Source organism: Dipodomys spectabilis, unplaced genomic scaffold (assembly GCF_019054845.1).
Source record: "Dipodomys spectabilis isolate Male_0828 unplaced genomic scaffold, ASM1905484v1 ptg000545l, whole genome shotgun sequence".
Taxonomy (NCBI): Eukaryota; Metazoa; Chordata; class Mammalia; order Rodentia; family Heteromyidae; genus Dipodomys; species Dipodomys spectabilis.
This window is the reverse complement of record NW_024871222.1, coordinates 1,765,237-1,789,251: the sequence shown is the minus strand read 5'-3', so window position 1 is coordinate 1,789,251 and position 24,015 is coordinate 1,765,237. Positions and strand designations below refer to the sequence as shown.

Below are 24,015 nucleotides of genomic sequence, written 5' to 3'. Positions count from 1 at the left end.
AATAGTCATTGACAAAAAAGGTTGAAATGTGAGCAATCGATTAAACAATATACATTTTTTCCCCACTCTACACAGAATTTTAGGGAAATAAGATCAATAGCATTGCTAGGAACAATAAGGTTTCCTTTTTACAAATAGGCAACGAAAGATATATGCCTATATTAAGATTGCATCATTAACTACTTAAATTTACAAGATACTACATGCTTCAGCAGCACATCTACCCAAATTGCAACAATACAGAGAATTACATGGCACTTCCACAAGGATGAGATGGAAATTTGTGAAGTATTCTTCAGATTCAAGAAATGAAAAACAGTTATTAAAAAGTTGATTACAAAGATACAAGTGAAAGAATACATTTAGTTCATAGAATTAAAAGTTTGTCTTCAGTGTATTAACTCTTCATCTTAGAAAGGCCTTTACATAGCATAACCTTTACAAAACATTTGAAATTAGATAACATTGTCATTTTATCGCAAAGAAATAAAATACTATAAGGACCTAGGAAAAACGGAATCTTAAACTGTTTCTATATGGAATGCAATCTGAAAGGACACATTTATTAATGAACCTATATATTATAAATCAATGTAGAATTCAAAGTATTATATTTGGAGAGAATGAAATAGATTTTGGACATTATACAAACAGAATACAGACTATTTTAAAATAAACTTTTTCAGACAAGTACCAGAAATATCTTTAGTTTCTTTACTATCCATTTCAACAGGTAAGTTAAACTTATTTCTGATTTTAAAAATTCACAAACTCTGCAGAAATCATTATAGATATATACAAACAAGTCTTGAATACATTTTGATATCAAAGTCAGGCAATTCACTTGGAAGAATACCATGGAATCCATGAATTTTTATAGTAAGATATTGTTGTTACTTTGTATTGTGAGAATATTTTGGAAGGACACAAAGATGGACCATCATTTTTGAAATTTAAGAAACTTAACCGAACCATTACAACATATGAGAACAATTTGAACAGCCTTTCACAACTTCAAAGATGTAGTGATACATATTATGCTTTTTGCAATATCAAATGCAGTTTCTTCCAAGTTGTTCTTCAGACCTGGTTTGATAAAATGGTTCAACAGAAGGCAATCCAGCATATTTTTTCTACCTCTATTCCCAGCAGCAAGATGCAAGGGGGTCAAGAGGCATTTAGTTTGGACATTGGTATCTGCATCATGATGAAGTAAAAAAGAAGCAATTCTGGTATTATTCCATGTATAAGCACTGTGCAGGGGTGTCCGGCCATCGGCAATTATTTCATGAATATCTGCCTCGAGCCACCAACTCATGGACAAGATCTAAGTGTCCATTGTAGGCTTGCCAATCAAGTGGGGTATACTCATCCTCATTCCTAATATTCACATGAGTGGCCTTTTTGGAAAGTAGTGTCTACACTGTAGTAAGCTGAGTATTTTCGGCAGCCCAAAGAAGAAATTTGCTTGGATCCTTCTCCATCTTTTTTCTTGCAAATGATACCATTCCTCACTTTTTCATCTTGTTCCTTGTCTTCATCAGAATTGCCTAACCAGTGACTTTGAATACCACTGGGAATGAGGTGCCTATGTATTTCCCCAATAATTCACATTGGTTGAACTGGTCAGAAAAATCCAATGAATTTTCTGCTTCTGTTTTTTCACCATGATTTGTTTTCTCTTTTTCCATGTTTTCTATTCTAAATTATTCTCACTGGTGAATAGGGAATTGATAGAGAAAAGAGAAAGATTTTCCTCTATATTCAAAGTTATAGGCTGAAAATGATGACCAGTGGTGTCTTCATGTGCAGCTTATTCTAGGAATGAGAAAATAGGAAATAATGCTTTCTATGAAAATGATTGGGATAATGGCAGAGCAGAAAGTGAAATGATGCAAGCAAAAATATAAAAGCAAAATAAATTAAGATAATTATGGAGCAATCATATTATCTATGAGAATCATGAAAAAGAGAGAGGAAGAGAAAGATGTACAATGACCTAGCTAGCCACAAATTCCATCCATGCCTCTGATCAATTTATAGAGGAAACAATTTTATTTTTAAAAAAGAGATGGAAATAGAATTTATGTATTTACTTGAAATTAGTAAATACATTTTAGTAGCCTACCCAAAGATACATAGCTTTGACTAAATTACAGACAAGAATATAAATCCTTGACAATTCTAGTAACAGATCTGACAAATCAGTTAAATCACACTTTTCCTGTACAATGAACGAATGTGTCTATTCTAGAAAAGCAGCTAGAGAAGGAAGGCCGATTGTATCTGTAACAAAACTTTGTGGAAAATGGTATTGAGGATTACTTACTGGTGATCCACTTGCACTGGAAGCATGATTCTGAACTATTGCTTGCTGATTCTGAATTATTGCTTTAATCATTATATTCTCCAGGAAGAAAAAGTGAGATTTAATTGATAGCAAAGAACTACTAATACATTTTGACTTCTCATTAAGCACCTTCAATCATCAAAATCACATGAAGACCATAGACAGGCCTACTTATTTTAGATGAAAATGTGTGTCTTTACAAAAACAAGAAATTTAAGTAGTCATACAAAGGACTTCTATTTTATTACTGCGTTATACTTTTTCCTAATGTTGGGCAACAATAAATAATGGACCTATTAGAAAGCTCTTATACCTCATATGTTCAATAGTGAGTCCTCTTATATTATATCATGGTATTTTTTGTTTATGGCCTTAAGAAGAAATTTACTACCATGAATTTCTGACAGGACAATATCATCACTATACATCTTGTTTCTATACACTCAGTTTTAAATTACTATCTAAGTATGTGCATTAATAACTATAGAGGAAAAAGAAGCCACACTGGTGGCTTTTGTTTTTAATCCTAGCTAATAAGAAAGATGAAATCTGAGGATTGTGGTTTGAAACCAGAAAAAGCAGGGGAAAAAAAAGCCATTAAATTCTGATTTGAAAGTAACCAGCAAAAGCTAGAAATGGAGCTGTGGGAAAGCAGTAAAATGCTAGCCTTGAGAAAACTAAAACAAAAAAGTAACAAATTCTGGGACAGAGCCAGGCCCTGAATTCAAGCCTTAGTATTAGAACTAAACAAATTAATTAATTAATTAAAATAAATTAAGTGGTCATTTGTGGAGAGGCAAGTACAATGAAACATGCATGGTGACTAGATTGTGTACTTTTTAAATAAGGAAAACTATCATTTGTACTAATCACTAATATTTTATTTGAACTTTTTTGTATGATAAACTCTGAATGTATATGTGTGTGTACATGTGCGCACATGTGTGTATATGTATATGTGCGCGTGTGCTGATGCAATGTTGTTTGCCAATGTGGACAGGGTGAGGTTGAAAAGAGCTGTGTTGCAATGTTTTTATTTATCAGCGTTCTGTCATGTCATTTTATTGGAACCACCCTTCTGTACATATATATGTCAAATAATGTCATCATAATCAAAATATTTACAACATTAAGTTAGATAAAAGAGATCACTTTCAATTCCTTTTATATGTTAGGTAGGAAGATACAGAAATAATTAGGTAGTAAGTTATTTCTGTAAGATGACTGTCAGTACAAAATATGTATTTGACCTCTTAAATTGGTCATACTTTTAACATATACGCATTGAGTGTGTTTGGCCAACTTGACCAAACAGGTATTACTCTCTGGTTAATCCTATGAAACACAAAGTGGATAAACTCTTTCCGGATTTCTATTGAAAACAACTTTCTTCGTAAGATCATATCTATTCTCACTAAGATAATCTACCCTGTATTTATTAGGTTTGAATATCCCATCATATTGACTGAAAATCAGTATTGTGGATATGCTTGTTAGATATACCTTTCAAAAACAAACAAACAAAAAGCATGTGTCACCTCCAGATTGTGGATGCATTTGAAGTTGTTTTGTACCTGCAATGAGGTCTTCACTAATGTTTCTTTTATGGGAGTAACTATCACAACATTAACAAATAAGGCTTTTCGAATCTTTTCCAATATAAATAACATCCCAGAGTGAGTCTTGTAATTTCTGAAGACCCTTTGAATATTTTAGTATTATTTAAGTTCATTGACTATAGAGCAAAAATCATTTCTGAAATAAATATTGTTAAAATCTGAAAATGTAAGTGGGTATATAGGATTTGTGCATCATTTTATGAAAAACCAGTTCTTATGAAACTAAATAAAATAGAATAAAAGGATGTAAGTGACTTGGGTAAGCTAACTATTATTATAACTTGGTTTTCTATTAACATAGTCCTTTGAATAGATGATTCAGTATAGACCCACCAAAAATAAAATACCGAGGAATTAACTTAACCAAAGAAGTGAAAGACCTCTATGATGAAAACTTTAAAAACCTGAAAAAGGAAATCAACACAGAACTTTAAAAATGGCCAAAAATCCCATGATCCTGGATTGGAAAGATCAACATTGTGAAAATGGAAATACTTCCCAAGGCTATCTACAAATTCAATGCAATACCTATCAATATTCCAACCTCATTCTTCAAGGAAATGGAAAAGGCCATCCCAAAATTTATATGAACAATAAAAACCCTGAATAACAAAAACAATACTTAACAGAAAGAAAATGCTGGAGGAATATCAATACCAAATTTCAAACTCTACTACAAAGCCATAGTAATCAAAATATCTTGGTACCGCACAAGAACAGACCTCAGGACCAATGGAATAAAATGGAAAACCCAGAAAGACCTATAACCATGTAATCTTCGTTAAGGGAGCTAAAAAAAAAAAAAAAGAATGGAAGAAAGTCAGCCTCTTCAGTAAATGGTGCTGGCAAAATTGGTTAACTACTGTAGAAAAATAACGCTAGATCCTTTTGTATCACCCTGAACCAGAATCAACTCCTAATGGATCAAAGACCTCGGATTCAAAGCAGACACTCTGAAAACATTACTGGATGGAATAGGAGAAACCCTAGGTTTCCATGGCACAGGCAAAAATTTTATTGATATCTTTTTAAACCAATTGTATTCACAAGTTGGAGAGTCTTTAATTCTTGCTTAGGTCTTGGAGTCTATAATTTTTAACCTTTCGTTTCTAACATTAATGATAGGTCAGACTGCATTTTTTGCATATATGAAAGGTAAAATATTTATCTGGGTTCAAATGTGATTTTTATATCAGTCTTCCTTTAATAGCATTTTAAAGTTGTAAATTTCTCTCAAAATGTTGGGTATCAAAAGCAATCAAAATACGTCTAATGGTAATCAACTTAGGTGAGCTACAATGTGGAAATGATTGGTCCATAAGCCCTGCAGTCTGTTTCCAGCAGGAATTGGGCAGGTCATTCTTTCAGTAAGACTGAGTTAACCAGAGATGGCGTCCCCAGGCAGTGCAGTGTTGAGTCATGGGTAAAATACGATTTTTACTATTTTGAGCTAGAAATCAAGAACGTTATAGATTAGCAGTTCCTTTCACAAGGGAGGTGTAAATTGATTATGACCGTGGAGTTTTCATATTACAGTTACCTATTTTCTAACAAAGTGAAATATTATTAGAGTCTACAAAATAATTCTGGGTAATTTTCCTAGAATTAGTAGACTAAGTGCTGGCATTTTAGTCATAAAATAGAATGAAGTTATTTGATCAGTGGGAGATGGACCTTAGGCTAACACTTACCATGTGTGCAATGTTGTACTAGTAATTCCAACGCTAAAGACTTCAATATCATTATCTGAGAGTTCAAAATGGAAATAGTTACACTTTATGGAATTATTGTGAGGATTAAATTAGATATCATAGGTTAAGTACTTGGAAAAAAATCAATTAGCTTTTGGCACATTCTACCTGTTATTTTATCATGTAATGAATTCTAATATTTTACTGAGATTTTATATTGTGTATCTTTATGATGTGCAATGTGATGTATTGATATTCGTTGTATTGGTCACTTTTCTGTCACTATGAGGAAAATAACTGCAAAGAAAATTTCTGAGGAGGAAACTATTATATTGAGTCAAGGTTTAAGAGAACACAATTTAAGAACAGATGTCTCCATTGTTTTTAATTTTATTTTTTATTAACTTAAACAGTTGTACAAGGGAATTTCCATTCAACAAATCAGTTTTAAGTACAATGGATCTTTATATAACTTCCCCTCACCCTTCCAAATTTCACCCCCACTTTAATGTTTTTCTAGTTTCATTCTATCGGCATTGAATAGTATGCCTTCATTCTCTTCCTCCATCACACTCTTTATTCCTTCCTTTTGACTTCCCATCACATCTTCCAAGTGATAGTTTCCTAGTATTGATTTTGTGGGATTAAAAGTTCAATTTTATAAGAAATTACACCTTTTAAATACCCCTCTGCAAATAGCATGCTTTGGTTAATATTGTTGTGTAAACTTGTATAAAGTTCTAGCTTCCAAATATGAGACAGAACATGGCTCCCTTGTGTGTCTGGCTCTGGCTTAGTTAACTTAACATATTTTTAGATATATCCATTTATTTGCAAATAATTTAACAGTCTTCATAATGGATGGGTACAATCCAGTTATGTATATGTACCATAATTTGTCCAAGCATCCCTCCACCAAAGGGCATCTGGGCTGTGTCTATAACTTGGCTATGGTGAATAGTGTAGCAGTGAACATGCTTCTGAAAGTGATTTCATTGTAACCTTTTGGAAGAATTCATCACTATCTTTCTGGGAGCAATCCTCTAGACAGTTTTCCAGAATAAGCACATGCCTTCCTTCAACTCCATCACAACGTTTTTCAAGTCCTCAAAAACACACTACTCCTTACAGGTCTCAATAAGCTAAAACACACTGTGCCCATATTCTTTCAATATATTTTTTCATAATTGTACATATAATTTAGTGAGAACCTTCTATGCAATCCTAATGTGAGAATGCGGGACATGACAAGAGAGTAAAAGTAAGAAATATGCAATTTAAGTTATCATCATATTGAAATCTTTTTCAGCTCTAACTCATAGCCTCACATACTATTATTTTAATCTTTATTTGATTACTTCATCTATCACCTAAATTATAACAGGTGATTTAAATACAAAGGCAAAAATGTGTGCTTTGATTTTGACACTAATGTGTGAGGATGCACAATATGTGAAAATAGATGGATTGGAATTAATAGCTATTATCTATTTTGTTAATGTAGAGGTGGTTTTCCCAAACTGATTCTCACAATTCACATTCCATTCAACAACAAGAAACGTGTGACAATTCCCTTTGTTTTGATCCTTATTAACTTTTTTTTCCTTTTTGTTTTATAATGAAGGATGATTTCATAAATTTCTGTAGATACAAAAATGTGATAATATATTTCTACATGTATGCATTGATATATACGTACACACATATATTACACAGGTTATAATGATCATTTATAACTGCTGTAATGGTACAATTTAATAAGTTATTAAAAACATCGATGGCTCATGCCTGGATTCCGGAGGCTGAGATCTGACGACCATGGTTTAAAACCATCCTGGGCAGGAAAGTCCGTGAGTCTCTTATGTCCAAACAACCAACCGAAAATCAGAATTGGAACTGTGGCTCAAAGTAGTAGAGTGGTAGCCTTGAGAGAAAAAGTTCAGGGACATCATCCAGTTTCTTAGTTCAAGAAATAAAATCTACCCCAAAAAAATCTATTTAATTTGCACCTGTTAAGTAGAGTATTTCCATTGCCCAACTGAACATCCATGTTCATTTGCAGTGTAACTTTGTTTTGTCTGAAGTACCACAAAACATTATCACTTAAGTAGAAAGCATTGCAACGTGGGTTCATTCTATCTGTCTCATGGACTTTTCTCCACTCACATATTAAAATGTTACAATTTATTTAAAATCATAACTTTTTAATACCCATAATAGATTTTGAATTGAGTGTCTTGTGCCCCTAAATGGTCTTCTTACCACTTTGTCATGTCCTCAGCCCTAAATTATCCTGATTATTTTTCATATAGAATTTGGCTTCCTACTTCTGTATGATCTTGGGCTCAGCCCACTTTATGTTATTCTTCCTGAAATTTATAATAACAGGTGAATGGCATTGTGTACAGATATTTCTGTCCAGTCTGGGCTTTAACCACTATCCTCACAACAGTTCACACTCCCATGTACTCAGGATTTTCATAAGCTTGTCGTAGCTTTTTTTTTTTAATCATTGCATTTCCTGCAGGTTCTTGAGTACTGAATTAATTTGTGTTTTCTTGGGTTGTTTTGTTTAATTTGAAAGTATGTGTTGAGTTTTTCCTCACTTTTCCTTTTGTTTCTTTCACTCAAGTTCTTATCTAAAATTCTGAGAAACCAATTCTTCTTTCTCAAGATAGTCAAGGTGAACATTATTTATTCCAAAGCAATTTTAGTAATATTTAAACACCTTCATATCTATGAATGGTATACAAATGCTAAATGCTGAGAAGGGCCTTTTTATTTTCACAGCAGTCCTTAGCATACACAAACAGATCATGAAATAGATGAAGATAATATAACTACAGATGCTGGCCAGGAGGAGAAAAACCTATTATTAATTGTTTGACAGAGGCTTCCCTTCTGGAGAAAGAAATATGCTGCTTGATGCAGGATTACACAAAATCATATTGCTAGGAGGATCCTAAATGATAATCTAAAACTACAGAGTTGTGAGAGATGAATTGACTTCCTGAATAATATACTTTTGGGTCAACTAAAAGCAGGCTTCCAAAAAGAGAGTAGATTTTAGAGAAACATGACGAATTTTATGTAAATAGGTCCTTACCTGATTTTGCTAATTTGTGAAGTAATACAGGGAAATAAAGTACAGCAAGGTAAAAAAATAAAGAACTTCCTTAAGATAGTGTTCTAGCACAAAACTGGTGCTATCTTCATCTCAAATGGGCAGAGTAAGCCAGAAAAACACTAGAAAAATGGCAAATCCGGGTATCTCAATTCCCAATCTTGATAATCAGGGGTCAGAACAGATAATGAATAATCCAGAAGAGAGTTCCCAAATAGCTCTACAAACACTGCTGGCAAACATGATAAATGAGAAGTTTGACAACTTACAAAGGACTCTGTATGAGCGTGATAGGGAGAGAGAGGAAGCACCCCAAAAGTCTATACCGGAATATCATAAGCGTGAGGAAGCTACTCAAAAACTGATACAGGATTTGCATGAACAACTTGAAAATACTCAAAGAGAAAGGGAGGAATGGCGTGAGCAGGCTGAGAACACTCAAAGAGAAGTGCAGGAATCCCACGAACGGGAGGAAAGAGAGCTGCAGAAATCCCACAAACGGGAGGAAGCTAATCAAAGAGTAATACAGCAATTGAAAGACCAGGTAGAGAACACACAAAGATCACTAAAGGCATTCATGGAATCCATTAACAAAGAGCTGAAGGAAGTCAGGGAGACCACAAAGGGAATGCTGAATGGAACCCAACAGAAGGAATGGGAGTCCAAAGAAACCATAACCAATCAACTAAGTGATTTGAGAACAAACACTGAACACCAAATTAAGGAAGTAAAGAAATTCATACAAGACCTAAAACAGAGCTTCAACAAAGAACTTGAAGCCATCAAAGCTGACCAATTAGAAGGAAAAGAGATAAAAAACAAAGTAGAGAGTCTTGACAGCAGGTTAGATCATGCAGAAGATCGAATCTCAGGGATTGAAGACAGCCTAGATATTACAGAGAAAGAACATACAACCATCCAAGATAAGTCCAAGAAATATGATAGAACTATCCAAAACCTGGAAGACACCATCAGAAGGCCTAATCTAAGGATAATGGGTGTACAGGAGCACCTAGAAACAGAAGTTAATGGTCTAGGAAATTTGTTTAACAGGATCCTAGCAGAGAACTTCCCAAACATGCAAAAAGATAGGCTTATTCAGATACAAGAAGCCTTTAGAACCCCAAATAGACCAGACCAGAATAGGACATCCCACCGTCACATTATAATCCACACAGGATCAACTCAGACCAAGGAAAAGATCCTTAAAGCTGTCAAGGAGAAAAGATTAATCACCTATAAAGGGAAACGAATTAGAATCACCTCAGATTTCTCAGCAGAAACAATCAAAGCAAGAAGAGCCTGGAATGATGTATGCCATGACCTAAAAACAAAAAACCATCAACCAAGAATACTGTACCCAGCTAAACTCTCCTTCATAACTGAAGGCCAAATAAAAACCTTCCATAGCAAAGAAAAATTGAAGCAATACTTCTCCACCAAACCAGCCCTACAAAAGATTCTTAAAGATGTCCTACACATAGAAAACCAACAAGACCACAATAAAGGCCAAGAAACTGCACCCAAACTGAGAATCCAAGAACCATAGGAAGAACCTAGTTTTTGTAGCCCCCAAGAAGGTGGATAACATGGAAGGAACTCCCAAATACCTCTCAGTCCTTTCTCTTAACGTTAACGGACTGAACTCTCCAATTAAGCGACATAGACTGTCTAGTTGGATTAAAAAAAAAGACCCTTCTACTGCTGCCTGCAGGAGTCACATCTTGCCAATAAAAACAAACACATTTTCAATGTTAAAATCTGGAACAAAATCTACCAAGCAAATGGCCCCCATAAACAGGCGGGAGTTGCAATCCTAATAGATAAAATAGACTTCAAATTTAAATTGGTGAGAAGAGATAAAGAAGGTCGCTACATACTAATTAAAGGATCTCTCCCTCAGGAGGATATTAAAATTCTAAATATCTATTCGCCAAACAATGGAGCACAGAAATTTATCAAAGAAACACTACTTTCCCTCAAATCCCATATAGATCCAAAGGCATTAATTGTTGGGGATTTTAACACGCCACTCTCCACACTAGATAGATCAACTCGGCAAAAACTCAGCAGAGAAACCGCAGATCTAAATAGCTGCATAGACCAACTAGACTTAACAGACATCTACCGAACATTTCACCCAGCAGCATCAGAATACACGTTTTTCTCAGCAGCACATGGAACGTTTTCTAAAATAGACCTCATTTTAGGCCACAAAGCAAACTTGTCTAAATTCAGAAACATTGAAGTTATACCTTGCATTCTCTCTCACCACAGGGATTAAAATTAGAACTCAACACCAAAAGCCACCAAAGAAAGTCCGGTATCACATGGAGGCTGAACAACACACTGCTGAACCATGAGTGGGTCATGGAAGAGATTAGAAAGGAAATTCAAATGTTCATGCTATTCAACAAAAATGAACACACAAACTACCAGCTCCTCTGGGACACAGCAAAGGCAGTACTCAGAGGCAAGTTTATAGCTCTGACCTCCTACATCAACAAATTGGAAAGGTCTGAAACTAACAATTTAATGACACATCTAAACCTCCTTGAAAAAGAGCAGCAAGATAAACCTCAATCCAGTAGATGGAAAGAGATAATCAAAATTAAATCAGAATTAAATGAATTAGAATCCAAAAAAACTATAGAAAGAATAAACAAAACAAGGAGTTGGTTCTTCGAAAAAAAATAACAAAATTGACAGACCCTTAGAAAATCTTATCAGAAAAAGAAGAGAACACACCCAAATTAATAAACTCAGATATGAGAATGGAAACATCACCATGGAAACAACCAAGATTCAGAACACTATAAGGGAATGCTTCTCAAAACTTTATGCTAATAAGTTTGAGAACTTGACAGAAATGGACCTTTTCCTAGCAAATATTGACATGCCAAAACTAAACCAAGATGAGTTAAACTATCTTAACAGGCCCATATCAAGCATTGAAATAGAAACAGCAATAAGAGACCTCCAAGCTAAGAAAAGTCCAGGACCAGATGGTTTTACAGCGGAATTTTACAAGGCCTTCAAAGCAGAGCTCACACCAATTCTCCTCCAACTCTTCAATGAAATTGAAAGAGAAAGCTCACTACCGAACACATTCTATGAAGCCATCATAACCCTCATCCTAAAACTAGGCAGGGACTCATCAAAGAAAGAGAACTATAGACCCATTTCATTGATGAACATTGATGCAAAACTTCTCAACAAAATTTTGGCCAATCGACTTCAACAATTCATCCAAAAAATCATACACCACGATCAAACAGGATTCATTTCAGGGATGCAACCTGGTTCCATATACACAAATGAATTAATATTATTCATCACATCAACAGGAGCAAGAATAAGAACCAAATGATTATCTCAATAGATGCAGAAAAAGCGTTTGACAAGATCCAACACCCCTTTATGATGAAGGTTTTGGAAAAATTAGGAATCCATGGAACATTCCTCAATACAATAAAGGCTGTATATGACAAACCTACAGCCAGCATTATACTCAATGGTGAAAAACTAAAGCCATTTCCTCTTAACTCAGGAACAAGACAAGGATGCCCACTCTCTCCACTTCTCTTCAATCTAGTATTAGAATGCCTAGCTACAGCAATAAGACAAAATGCAGACATAAAGTGGATTCAAATAGGGAGAGTAGAAGTAAAACTCTCCCTCTTTGCAGATGACATGATCTTGTATTTAAAGAATCCCACAGACTCCACTCCCAAATTACTCAAGCTGATTCAAAACTTTGGCAAAGTAGCAGGGTATAAAATTAACCCCCCAAAATCAATGGCTTTTCTCTATGCCAACAATGAGAAAAGTGTGGCTGAAATTAGGAAAGCAACTCCATTTGTAATAGCCCCACAAAAAATAAAATACCTAGGAATTAACTAAAGAAGTGAAGGACCTCTATGATGAAAACTTTAAAATCTTGAAAAAGGAAATCAACACAGAACTTAAAAAATGGCAAAACGACCCATGCTCCTGGATTGGAAAGATTAACATCGTGAAAATGGCAATACTTCCCAAGGCTATCTTCAAATTCAACACAATACCTATCAAAATTCCACCCTCATTCTTCAAGGAAATAGAAGAGGCAATCCAAAAATTCATATGGAACAATAAAAGACCCCGAATAGCAAAAATGCTCCTCAACGGAAAGAACACTGCTGGAGGAATATCAACACCAAATCTCAAACTCTACTATAAAGTCATAGTAATCAAAACAGCTTGGTATTCGCATAAGAACAGACCTCAGGACCAATGGAATAGAATTGAAAATCGAGAAATGAACCTACAGACATATAGCCATCTAATCTTCGATAAGGGAGCTAAAACAATAGTATGGAAGACAGACAGCCTCTTCAGTAAATGGTGCTGGCAAAATTGGTTAACTACATGCAGAAAACTAAAGCTAGATCCTTATATATCACCCTGTACCACAATCAACTCCAAATGGATCAAAGGCCTTGAACTCAAAGCAGACACCCTGAAAACATTACAGGATGGAGTAGGAGAAACCCTAGGTCTCCTTGGCTCAGGCTGAAATTTTCTGAATAGAGACCCGGAAACACAGCAAATCAAAGAAAGGTTGGACAAATGGGATTGCATAAAATTGCAGAGCTTCTGCAGGGCAAATGACATACTAGCAAGATCAACGGAGAGCCCACGGATTGGGAGAAGATCTTTACTAGCCATACAACGGACAAGGGTCTCATATCTAAAATATACTTGGAACTCAAAAAATTAACCCCCCAACAACAAATCCTCAAAGAAACAACTGCCCAATGAATAAGTGGGCGAAAGACTTAAAGAGAAACTTCTCTGAAGAAGAAAGAAGGATGGCCAATAGACCCATGGAGAAATGTTCAACATCCCTAGCCATAAAAGAAATGCAAATCAAAACAACATTGAGATACCACCTCACTCCAGTTAGAATGGCAAAAATCAAGAACTCTAACAACAACAGATGCTGGAGGGGATGTGGACAGAAAGGAACCTTACTTCATCGTTGGAGGGAATGTAAACTTGTTCAACCACTTTGGAAAGCAGTATGGAGGTTCCTCAAAAGGCTTCACATAGAACTCCCCTATGACCCAGCAATTCCACTTTGGGGCATTTACTCTAATGTTTACAAACAAGACCACACTAAAGCTACCAGCACAACTATGTTTATTGCAGCAGTATTTACCATAGCTAAGATATGGAACCAACCCAGAAGCCCGTCAGTAGATGAATGGATCAAGAAAATGTGGTATATATACACAATGGAATTCTATGCCTCCATCAGAAAGAATGACATTGCCCCATTTGTTAGGAAATGGAAAGGCTTGGAAAAAATTATATTAAGTGAAGTAAGCCAGGCCCAAAGAAACATAGGTCCCATGGTTTCCCTTATTTGCAATATCTAGTATATGTATGAGTCAAGCGGAAAAGGTCAGATAATGTGATGTTAGGAAAATGAAACCTTAGATATGTATTTTAATGTTTTTTTCTTTCATGCATGTGTTTCTAACGCATTTATAAGATTATTTCTTTGTTGCTTTGTATGTCCCTCCCCCACAGTGTAACCCCCACTTTCACTATATTTGATGTCAGTATAACTTGTGGAGGAGATGGGGAAAAACAAGTCGTTTAAGGATTCAAGTGGACCTGTTGCAACAATGAGAAGTACAAAATGTCAGGTCAAAAACGAGCTTTAAAATGTCGTTGTGGGGGGGAAGGGGGGGAAGGATTGGGTGGGGGGAGGGGGGAGGCTGGGAAGGGAGGTGAAGGGTAAACAAAGGAGGAGGCTGCAATGCTTGGTAAGAAATGTACGCATTATCCTGCCCATGTAATTGTAACCCCTTTGTACAGTATGTTCTGAAATAAAATTAAATTAAATTAAAAAAATAATAAAGAACTTCACATTGAAATACTCATTTGTGTTTGTCTATGTGTGCATGCATGTGCAAGTACACACACGCACATGTGCATATGCTCATGCATGCATTCATCATTCTGGAGGCTTGATAGTGCCTGGGCACTATTCCTAAATTTCTGTGCCCAAGGATAGTGTTCTACCACTTGAGCCTCTGCTCTACTTCTGGTTTTTTTTGGAGATAATGGCATGTATTTTCATGATTGGACTGGCTTGGAACAGAGGTCTTCAGATCACAGCCTCCTGAGTAGCTAGATAACCTGATTCAGCCTCTGAATAGCTAGTTAAAATTCTGCCTGTCCTCTATGTTTCACTGCTCTTTTATTCTTTTCCTGAGGTAATCACAAGTCTAAGACATATATATTTCTAATGGCTTTAAAAATACTGTTACTGCTTGGTACAAGTGGCTCCCATCTGTACTCTTTAACTAGTTACGAGGCTTGAGAACAGAACCCAGGCCAAAAGTTTAGTGGACTTCCTTCTCAATCTATAGCTGGGTGAATTGGATCATTTCCACTATCCTGCATTATCTTCAGGCTAAGTTTGGAAGGACTGCAGAATCCAGGCCAGCCTAGGTAGGAACCTAGACAAGTTGGTGTGCAACTCTGGTGCCATTGATGATGGGAAGGCTAAAAGGACAGATCAGGTGCATGTTCTTGTGGAAAGGGAACACCTATCCTAAAATTAACCACTGATATGACGCCAGCCTAGCAAGAACAATACCCCAAGTTGAAATCCCCACAATTTCCCACAACCAAAATAAGTATATATATTAACATCCAAAAACTTAGTACAATCTGTTCTTTGCTCAACTATCAGCTTTATCTGATTATCATATGATATGATAGAATAGTTTCTTCATTAAACTTAAGATATATTTAAAACGACATGGAAAATTCTTTCTCAATTATTAAATGCAAACAAATGGCAAATTGCCTCATTTCTTACCTATTTGACGACCACTATAAATTCTTCTTATGATTATTAGTAGTGGTAATATATTCTGACTTATTACTTTATTTGTAACAGTTTTTAAACATTTTGCTTCTCTGCTGAAGTTGAAGTATTTAAATAATATTATCAAATTATGTTCCTTAGGTTGTTAGGGCAGTTTTTTTTTTACAAAGTTTTAATCAATGGCTTCTAAGAATTCTTAATTGGTATATTATTTGCTTTAGTTTTAATTTCAATTTAATTTTATTATAAAGGTAATGTACGGAGGGGTTATAGTTACATAAATAGGGGTATAAGTACATTTCTTATAGAAGCAACATTGTTATCTCTCCCATCGATTTTTTTACAATCAAAAAAAGAACTACTGATGCTTTTGCTGTTGCTATTGATCTATGGGTACTTTTGTTTTCTTGTTCATGCATTCTTTATTAAAAAAAACTTGATATACAGAGGGTTTACAGTTACTTAAGTAAACTAAACAGTAGACTTCACTTTATTTTCCAAATTTCAAATTTTGAACTCAGTTATTTTCTTTTGTTTCTTTAGGGTAATTATTTTTTCAAAGTTGTATAATTTAAATTTGCATGATTTTTACACATGTAAATTATTTAGACACGTATATTTTGCTTTTAAAATATTTAACATGTGAATATTTAAAAATTATTTTCTTAATTTTTATATAGTTGGTGAATTTAAATATATTTATTTTCTTACAGTTCTAAACCTATTTGTCCAGGTAACAAATACTTACTGTATTTTCAAGAAGCACATACTTTATTAAGAAAGGTTTCATTACCTGGTCACTTTTTGGAAATATTTGTACTGGAATTAAAAAAATATGTTTGATGTGGGCATAGTGATTTGTGGCTTCCATTAACTAGCCATGGCAGGAAATGTAAATAGGGTTTGTAATTCGGGAGAGACTGAGAAACTATGAGACCTTATTATAAAAATATTCAGAGTGAAATGATTATAGGTATAGCCATCCATAGCGAGATATAGAGAACCTGGTTATCACATTCTAAATATTGCGTTAAAACATAATAACATCAGTCTTTTTGTCAAAATAAAAAGATACATGTTTCAAAATGTTTATTATTTAAAACTTATTTGCAAAGGTTCTCATGTCTTCTATTTCTTAATTTTCAATTTAGTTAATCTATAAGAATCTAAGTATATTATGACTATTTTATTCCTACTAAACTTTTAAATACTATGAGCAATATTATGATTTTATATATTAACATACTTGTATTATTTGGGATAATTTCCTGTTTAATATGATAATATCAATATTCTAAATGTAAGTGGTGTGTTTATACTTGTATGCATGTGTGTTTATGTGGTTTTTGTGTGTGTGTGCTTTGTTCGTACTTTATAATGCTTGGGAGATAACACCATTGCTTCACATATGCTAGGCTAATATTTTACCATTGAGCTATACTGTCTAGTTATAATCCAAATAGTGTTTTAAATTATGACTTTAAAACTTTCATTCCAATACGTTTTTTCAAAATTATATATGATAAAATGTGATCCATCTCTATCCACATTAGCTATTTTCAATGTTATTTAGAATACTTCCACTGACTTTACACTTCCAAAATCTTTTGTTTGTTATTGACAATGGTTTTACTTTGTTTCTTTTCTATCTTCGTTCTTTTTCCTTTGAGAGTTTACCTATTCTTTCTCCTATATCTTTGGAAATTAATGATCATATTCTTATTAAAATATCTTTACATTGTAACAGGTCTAGTATTTTCTAATTTATTTTTTCCCATTTTCTCTGACTTTCAGTACAAACTATTAGGTGGATTAAAAAGAAACTTGATTCAGGACAGTTTATCTTTCTCCTTCTCATCTCTGAAATCTTTCTGTTTTTTGAAGCACAATACCAGTGACAAGCAGCTCCTATGTGGTCCATCATTCTTTCCCCTCTCACTCTCCCCTGTTGTACAGCTCAAGTTTTTATCATTCAGCTTTATTGTGCTACAGCGTTATCTAAATCTTAACTCATTCCTAAATTAATTTTATTTGTTTCAAGCATTCTCTAAAACATTTTTCTATATATAATATCTAGGATATTGTGTTTTCACAAGGTGCAAAATATGAGTGACTATCAAACATCTATATATCTCTGTAGAATATTGTTCCACCAGCTCAATAAACTCATATGTAAATTCAAGGAATACAGGTCTATAGGACAATCATGTAAAATGGTGTAACTTGAGCCTTCATACTAGCTTTGAATCTTATTACCAAGTTAAGTAGTGAAGACAACATAATTCTACTATAAGAACAGATATATAGAAGAATTTAACACATTTGTCAAAAATAAATTCTTAGTTTTATGGTCAATAGATTTTGAAAAGGATGACATGACCTTATGAAATACAAATATAATCTTCAATGGGTGTGTTGACATTATTACCTCTCTAGATTTAAAGAATGATCTTAGGCTACTACCTCAATCCTTTTTGTGTTTTCTTTTGATTTTGTCAGTCATGGGGCCTGAACTCTGGGCCTGGGAGCTGTCTCTCAGCTCTTCAGCTCACGGCTAGTGCTCTACCACTTGAGCCACAGCACCACTTCTTTTTGCTTATGTGGTGCCTAGGAATCAAACCCAGGGACTCACGCATGCAAGGCAAGTGCTCTACCACTGAGCCATCTTCCCAGCCCGTCTTAAGTATTTTTATATCTTCTAATTCTATATAATTTTTTCCCGAATAGGGTATTTCTTTAAAGAACATATGTAACTTAATAGTCAATAGGAAGAGCATATGAAATAATCTCCACTCTAGTATCTAAAAAAAAAAAAGAAAAAGAAAACTCACTAGTATGATTATAATATAAGAACATGATGCAAAATATGTTAATTCATTTGTGGAGAAATTGATCACAGTGATTGATTTTTATAATACTGCGATAATTTTAGCAAGCACATTTTCAAGTCTTCAAAAGGTCAAAGAGAATTGTATAGGATCCATGAATTACACTTCTATGAATGTATTAAAGAAAAGTAATAAAACTTGTTTGGATATGGAATGTAGTTCATTGACAGTGCACATGAATAGTATGTGTGAGACCCTGGAAATAATCCCCAAAAACAAATTTTAAAAGGCACACTATAGAGGATATATGCTGGGCAAATTCCTGTAACTGAATTTTTTATCTATTTTAATGTCTGTTCTAAAATTTACAGCATTTCTATTTGAAGAAATGTAAGTTTGTGAAAATTAGGCTTTGAAAACCTATGAAGATACAATTCACATCCAAATCACTAAAATGTATACAATAAAAGGAGATAATATATTGCAAGTGAATTACATGTCAGGAAAAAAAAACTATTGTTAAAAACTCTGCAAACAAAATGCAGATTACCTATAATGATGTTTTCTGTGTTGGCTGAAAACTCTTTATAAATTACAGCATTAAAACAAAGATGTGATTTCTGTTTATTTTGAGAGTTTTCTCTGTTTCTTTTTAGTTTATACAGAGATAACTCAATAAAAAGTGTATGTGATAACTGGAATACCTAGGAATTATGCATCACTTATAAATAATTGATAACCTTTTCTGGAAGTAACATTTAGCAAATGACAGAAGACCCAAATCTAGGCATATGAATTTTATGAAAGGCATATATGACTTGCTTGATCCTTTGTTTTTCTCTACTTTGCTAGGAAAAAAATATTCTCAAGATAAGAGCCAATAGCAGTGAAAAGAAACAAAATACACAATCATCTTGATTTATTTGTGAAAATAACAAATGAAATTAAACCACTCCACATAAGGAACTCCAATATTAGTATCTATGAAGATGTACCTGAATGCCAAAATCCATTGAATTTTTTAATTTTAATTTCTACCAACATATGAAAACTAGAACAAGAAAACAAAGATAGTCTTAGAGTGAACCAGCCTTGGAATAATTTTCTTAATTGTTTTGAAGTTACAAAAGAATTGATATTCCTTTGTTTGGAAATCGTTTAAAATGTTTATCACTTATTATAATTCAAATACCAAGCAAGAATAATTTTATAAAATCATTACAAATATCATTCTATTACTATCATAAGATAGAATAAGAAACCAGTCCCAATATATTATCTACCTATCATTATTCTTAATTCCTAATCATTACCTAAATATCTTAAACAATCTAAATAGTCATGTCTTCAACATATTCTATACTTTTTACTTAACATTTTCCAGGGGGATGTATTCATGTTTCTAAGAAATGTTCACAGCAGTTAAAAGATGCTTTTGTGAAATTAATGTGATACATTTTGTTGTTGTGGGTATTGTTTGCAGGCCTGGGCATTGTCTCTAAGCCTTTTTATCCTCAAGGCCAGCACTCTACAACATGAGGCACAGAGCTAATACCTGTTTTTGGTGGTTAATTGGAGATAAGAATCCAACATGTACTTTTCTGTCTGGGCTAGTTTCGAACACAATTCTAAGATCTCAGCACCCAGAATAGCTCAAATTATAAGCCTGAGTTACCCGCACTTGGTATGAAGAATTTTTTTAAATTTTAATTATGTTTTAAGATGTTTGTGTTACTGTAACATATATCAGTCTACACATGAATTTAGATATATATATATATTTCTGAAGACAATTCTAAAAATGTATCTTTCTACACATAACATATACATATACATACATATACATATATATATATATATATATATATAAAAGACAGAATCCCTGAAAAACTTGTATGCTACTCTTTTTGATCTTTTTTCATTTCAAAGATATACAGTCTATTTTTCTAAAACTTTCCTAGAATAAAATAACTAATATTTCAATTGAAAGTAGTGTTTATTACTTTCAATGAAATTTTAGATATGCACATGATATTGTACCATTTACGATATATCACTTGAAAAAGTTCTGTTCAAACACTTGAATATTTGTGTGTAGTATCGGGGAGAGAGGAAGTTAATTCATAATTTGTTATAAGCACATAGTCAAGCTATCTGATATGGTTTAGTTTTTTTGTCTCTTTATTTGTTTAAAATTTTAATATGGATGCATGCAAAGTACAAACATTAAATTATTTATCAAAAGACAAAAGAAAAAATCATAGACACAAAACACACTTTCAATAATTAGCACTTATGATGATAATAATAATTTTGTAGAAGATGATGATGATGATCACGGTGTAGCACGATAATGACAATGTTGTGATTGAAAAGGAAAAAACTTTAGACATTTTTGAAGCTAGATTTCCTACATTAAATACATAGTAATAGACAACATTGGATTACATACAATAAGAATAACAAGAGTAGAGTTTCAATTTCAAGAAATACAATCATATAAATAGGTAAAGACAGTAAAAACCCTAATGTTATCCCTGCAGTCTCAAATGTATACTGACTTTTCTTGGTGGTATTTTTTAAAATAAAATCGTTTATTTCCACATTTTGATGGACTAAGATATAGTTTTCAACTTAGTGTGATTATTTCAAATACTATTCTTATATAGATATTATTCAATAACCAATGATTTACAATAATAAATTAAGAGTATGTTCTTCAATACAGCTGTGAATACATGACACAATTTACATAATACCACTTAAATATCTGTAGTTGCCTTAAAATGCCACAAGCCTTAGAGCCAGGAGGTAAAATTTATTTTTATTTCTGCATGAAACAATTTGTGACTTTACACCAACAAACTGAATTTGACTATTTCCTTATTTGCAAGCTAAGGTGGAAAATGTAAAGATTCGTCACTTTTCTCTTTTCTTGCTCTACAAGTCAACAAATATATTCTTCAATATTTCTGGTAGATTACATCCATTTACTTATGAGAAATGTAAGGCCAACAGTCAATGTAGTGAGTAAATAATGATACTGGAATTTGTGTCTGAGTTCTTCATTCTGTTTGCTTACAAGGAGAGTAATTTGTTGATGGAGAGGACCAATATGAGAAGATTATGGGAAAAAAGCATACTTTGTAAATGGTCGTTTTAGGAATAGGTGACCAGTGATGAATACTTGAAACAGGCTGGTGTCAGGGGCATAAAAAGGGGTACATACAAATTATATTAGTGACAGAAACTGAGAAAATCTTGATCATTTATCTTATCTAATGTGCAGGAGTAGAAGGTTAAGAAGAAATCTGAAGTGCGTCCACAGCTCTGGCTGGCAACTGTGTTAGTTATATTCTTGATAATAAGGACTACAGGTGGAAATGATGGATTTAGAGTTAAAATTTTCTGATATTTCTAAAGTTTATGTTAAACAGACACAAAGAAAGGTCTGTTTAGACATCATCAAAATATACACGACCATGAATATGAAAAAGAATAATAAAATCGGGGACATAATTAAAGGGAAGAGGAAAAGGAAAATTCTGACACAAGTGTGAGCAATGTAAGCACTAGTGTGGACAAGATTGGAAGAAAGAGATAAATAAGGAATCAAGAAAGTAATAAACAGATTTACAGAAGTAAAGAAAATAAAGAATTCTCAGGAAGCTATTGAAGGAAATATACTATCTGGATTTGAAAACTAAAAGGACATAGACAAGTTCAATAAGAACAGTGTTTTGGTGAAAATCATATTGATAAAATTTTGAGATATGAATGTGAAGCCATAAAATTCTAGATCAATGAATTCAACAGATCCTGTTGATTTTAAATATTGGCAACAAATGCTTTTATCCTGACCTTAGAAGAATTACACAGATATAACTGTCATGAACTTTACTTAGAGGTATCCTGTGAATATTTTTGAAAACTTTGTTTCGCCAGGAGATTATAGATTGAACTACAGTACAGACAAGCATAATTTGTCCTACAGTTCCAATGAGTGACCAATGTATCCATATCAGTTTGGGATTTGATTGAAATATCTTTAGATATGTTTGGATATTTATCAGCCTACTCATTATAAATGTAGGAAAAGTAACACCAAGGATTAGGTTGAACATACAATTTACTGATGTTACTGAAGACTGCTCGAATTGATTCTTCTTTAGAATAGAATGCCTCAATAGCCCTGGACACATCATATCTGCCATATACTCTAAGTCTAGTTCGTGTTAGGGATATCTCCATGCTGAAATAACCCTGTCAATCAACCTGCCAAAATTTTTTATATGTAGAGAGTGCTTTTATAAACTTCAAGCTTTTATTGAATGGAAGTGCTCAGACATTACCCTCACCACTGGGATTAAATGCCTAAAAAGAAAAGACATGTTGCTTTATTGAGTTTCTTTCATTTTCTCATAGTGAAGGGTTCTGACGTAACAATACTACAATGGTGACTTTTATTAACACAACATCTAGGATCTAGTATTAATTCGGATAATTAGCTCCAAATTTTGTGGATATATATATATTTCTCCTGGGTGAACTTAATGAGCTACAAGAAAATGTTCTTAAGGAGCCTTTCAATTCTAATATCACAGTCTCAAAATGCTTCAAATTCTACATCCTCTAATGTTGGCATAGTGTTATATTGTGGAAATTTTCTCCTCAGAGAGTGAGTATTATCCTATTGCTTAACCTAGACAAAGTACCTTCATACATAGACTGGGCCTGTGCAATCAATTAGTGGTAGTTGAACAATGTTCTTATTAGTTTATAAAAATGAAATGGAAATAGAGCAACTATGAACTCAAAAGGAATGTGCATACAGACAAAGGCACAAAACAGACTGTCCCAAGAAATGCTGAAGTATAATTTCAAATAGTATTCTCAGATGTGAGGGTGTGTTCAAAGTACAGCTTCAGAAAATGTAGTTGGATAACTTAGGGGAAAAACTGCTTTAAACTATTCTGGGATAATTGTACAAGTGAAAGCCCCAAACTCTTACTCTAATCAGCCACAGCATCACCAATTTAGGGATTATTTTCAAAGTGCAAAGTGAGAAAAAAGGCTCATCACAGTTAGTGTTCATTTTGAATCAATGGCAATCACATAACTTTTCTTATAAGTCTTCATTTATTTTTGAGCATTAAAGTAGGAAAATGCCAAGTAAATATTTTGCACGGACGTAAATTAAGTGGGACATATTATATTGGTCTCTCGCTAACTTGAAGTTATAAATTAGGTCTTTTTATACTCTAACTTGAGACAATGATCTGCTGTCAGTTATTTTCTTCTCTTCCCCTTCTTTTGCCCTTCTAATTACATAATTATTATTTATAGACAAATACTTGAGCTTGCATTTCTAAATTCTTCAAAATGATCTGAACTATTTCATACTTCTGGCAGCCTCCTATATCTTACTCAAGGGAAATATTTTGTCACTACCATTTTTTCCTATATGATATTGGATGTCTTCCTGCTTAATTCAGTGCAATACATAAATAGACTCAT

General features: G+C 33.5%; 1 pseudogene; it reads left to right on the top strand.

The window, feature by feature from the left end:
• The first annotated feature begins 203 nt into the window (after nt 1–203).
• Nucleotides 204–303, top strand: LOC122099903 (annotated as a pseudogene).
• The last annotated feature ends 23,712 nt before the right edge of the window (nt 304–24,015 follow it).